The sequence below is a fragment of the Manacus candei genome, unplaced genomic scaffold (assembly GCF_025592945.1).
Source record: "Manacus candei isolate 608988 ecotype Guabito, Panama unplaced genomic scaffold, ASM2559294v1 h1tg000206l, whole genome shotgun sequence".
In the NCBI taxonomy this organism is placed as follows: Eukaryota; Metazoa; Chordata; class Aves; order Passeriformes; family Pipridae; genus Manacus; species Manacus candei.
This window is the reverse complement of record NW_026138254.1, coordinates 40,633-43,838: the sequence shown is the minus strand read 5'-3', so window position 1 is coordinate 43,838 and position 3,206 is coordinate 40,633.

Below are 3,206 nucleotides of genomic sequence, written 5' to 3'. Positions count from 1 at the left end.
CCCGAGGGGTTGGAGGAGATGGGGTTCGGGGGAGGAGGGGGGGGAAGGGGAAGGTTTTAGGGGGGTTTATGGGGTTTTGGGGGGGTTGGGGGGGTTAAAGGGCAATGGGGGTTTAGGGGGTTTATGGGGTTAAGGGGGTAAAGGGGGGGTCAAGGAGTGATGGGGATTTTGGGGGGTTTATGGGGTGTGGGGGGGTCAAAGGGTGATGGGGGTTTGTGGGGGTTTATGGGGTTAAGGGGGAAAAGGGGGGGTCAAGGAGTGATGGGGATTTTGGGGGGTTTATTGGGGTTTTAGGGGTTTATGGGGTTTTATGGGGTTAAGGGGGAAAGGGGGGGTCAAAGAGTGATGGGCAGTTTATGGGGGTTTATGGGGGTTTTAGGGGTTTATGAGGTTTTATGGGGTTAAGGGGGGAAAGGGGGGTCAAAGAGTGATGGGGATTTTGGGGAGTTTATGAGGTGTGGGGGGGTCGAAGAGTGATGGGGATTTTGGGGGGTTTATGGGGTTAAGGGGGAAAGGGGGGGTCAAAGAGTGATGGGGATTTTGGGGGGTTTAGGGGGGTTTATGGGGTGTGGGGAGGTCAGAGAGTGATGGGGGATTTTGGGGGGTTTACAGGGTTTATGGGGGTTTATGGGGTTAAGGGGGAAAAGGGGGGTCAAAGAGTGATGGGGATTTTGGGAGGTTTATGAGGTGTGGGGGGTCAAAGAGCAATGGGGGTTTGTGGGGGGTTTGTGGGGGTTTTAGGGGTGTATGGGGGTTTATGGGGTTGAGGGGGGAAAGGGGGGGTCAAAGAGTGATGGGGATTTTGGGGGGTTTATGGGGTATGGGGAGGTCAGAGAGTGATGGGGGTTTTATGGGGGTTTATGGGGGTTTATGGGGTTAAAGGGGGAAAGGAGGGGGTCAAGGAGTGATGGGGATTTTGGGGGGTTTATGGGGTCGAGGGGGAAAAGGGGGGGTCAAGGAGTGATGGGGATTTTGGGGGGTTTATGGGGTCTGGGGTGGTCAAAGAGCAATGGGGGTTTGAGGGAGTTTATGGGGTTAAGGGGTAAAGGGGGGGTCAAAGAGTGATGGGGAATTTGGGGGGGGTTATGGGGTGTGGGGGGTCAAAGAGCAATGGGGGTTTGTGGGGGCTTATGGAGGTTTATGGGGTTAAGGGGGAAAAGGGGGGGTCAAAGAGCAATGGGGGTTTATGGGGGTTTGTGGGGGTTTATGGGGGTTTATGGGGTTAAGGGGGAAAAGGGGGGTCAAAGAGTGATGGGGATTTTGGGGGGTTTATGGGGTCTGGGGGGTCAAAGAGCAATGGGGGTTTGTGGGGGTTTATGGGGTTAAGGGGGAAACAGGGGGTCACAGAGTGATGGGGGTTTATGGGGGGTTTGGAAACCCCCTCAATGCCTTGGGGACCCCCCACAGCCTCCCCGCCCCCAAACCCTTAATAACCCGCCAGATACCCCAAACTCTGCCGGGTGTCCCCCCAGATCCCCCCCAAGGCTTTGGGACCCCCCAAAATCACTCTCACCCCGCAACCCCCCCGGGTGTCCCCCAAATCCCCCCCAAGGCTTTGGGACCCCCCAAAATCACTCTCACCCCTCCCAGACCCCCCCATTTGTCCCCCAAATCCCCCACAAGGCTGTGGGACCCCCCAAAATCTCTTATACATCCCCAAACTCCCCCCCGATGTCCCCCCAAATCCCCCCCAAGGTGCTGGGACCCCCCAAAATCACTCACACCCCCCAAACCCCCCCGGGTGTCCCCCAAATCCCCCCCAAGGTTTTGGGATCCCCCAAAATCACTCACACCCCTCCCAGACCCCTCGGGTGTCCCCCAAATCCCCCCCAAGGCTTTAGCGACCCCCCAAAATCACTCACACCCCTCCCAGACCCCCCGATTGTCCCCCAAATCCCCCCCAAGGCTTTAGGACCCCCCAAAATCACTCTCATCCCCCCAACTCCCCCCGGGTGTCCCCCCAGATCCCCCCCAGGTGTTGGGACCCCCCAAAATCACTCACACCCCTTCAAACCCCTCCAATGTCCCCAAAATCCCCCCTAAGGTTTTGGGACCCCCCAAAATCTCTTATACATCCCCAAACTCCCCCCCGATGTGCCCCCAAATCCCCCCCAAGGCTTTGGGACCCCCCAAAATCACTCACACCCCCCAAACCCCCCCCGGGTGTCCCCCAAATCCCCCCCAAGGCTTTGGGACCCCCCAAAATCACTCTCACCCCTCCCAGACCCCCGATTGTCCCCCGGATCCCCCACAAGGCGTTGGGACCCCCCAAAATCCCTCATACACCCCCAAACTCCCCCCGAGTGTCCCTCAAATCCCCCCCAAGGCTTTGGGATCCCCCAAAATCACTCGCATCCCCTTTCAATCCCCCCATTTGTCCCCCAGATCCCCCCCAAGGCTTTGGGACCCCCCAAAATCACTCTCACCCCCCCAACTCCCCCCGGGTGTCCCCCCAAATCCCCTCCAAGGCTTTGGGACCCCCCAAAAATCACTCTCACCCCTCCCAACCCCCCTGGGTGTCCCCCAAATCCCCCCCAAGGTGTTGGGACCCCCCAAAAATCACTCTCACCCCTCCCAGACCCCCCCGGGTGTCCCCCCAAATCCCCCCCAAGGCTTTGGGAACCCCAAAAATCACTCGCACCCCTTTCAACCCCCCCGGGTTTCCCCCAAATCCCCCCCAAGGTTTTGGGATCCCCCAAAATCACTCACACCCCTCCCAGACCCCCTCGGGTGTCCCCCAAATCCCCCCCAAAGTGTTGGGACCCCCCAAAATCACTCTCACCCCTCCCAGACCCCCCCGGGTGTCCGCCAAATCCCCCCCAAGGCTTGAGGACCCCCCAAAATCACTCTCACCCCTCCCAGACCCCCCCATTTGTCCCCCAAATCCCCCCCAAGGTGTTGGGACCCCCCAAAATCACTAGCACCCCTTCCAACCCCCCCAATGTCCCCCAAATCCCCCACAAGGCTTTGGGACCCCCCAAAATCTCTTATACATCCCCAAACTCCCCCCCGATGTGCCCCCAAATCCCCCCCAAGGTGTTGGGACCCCCCAAAATCTCTCATACACCCCCAAACTCCCCCCGGGTGTCCCCCCAAATCCCCTCCAAGGCTTTGGGACCCCCCAAAAATCACTCTCACCCCTCCCAACCCCCCTGGGTGTCCCCCAAATCCCCCCCAAGGTGTTGGGACCCCCCAAAAATCACTCT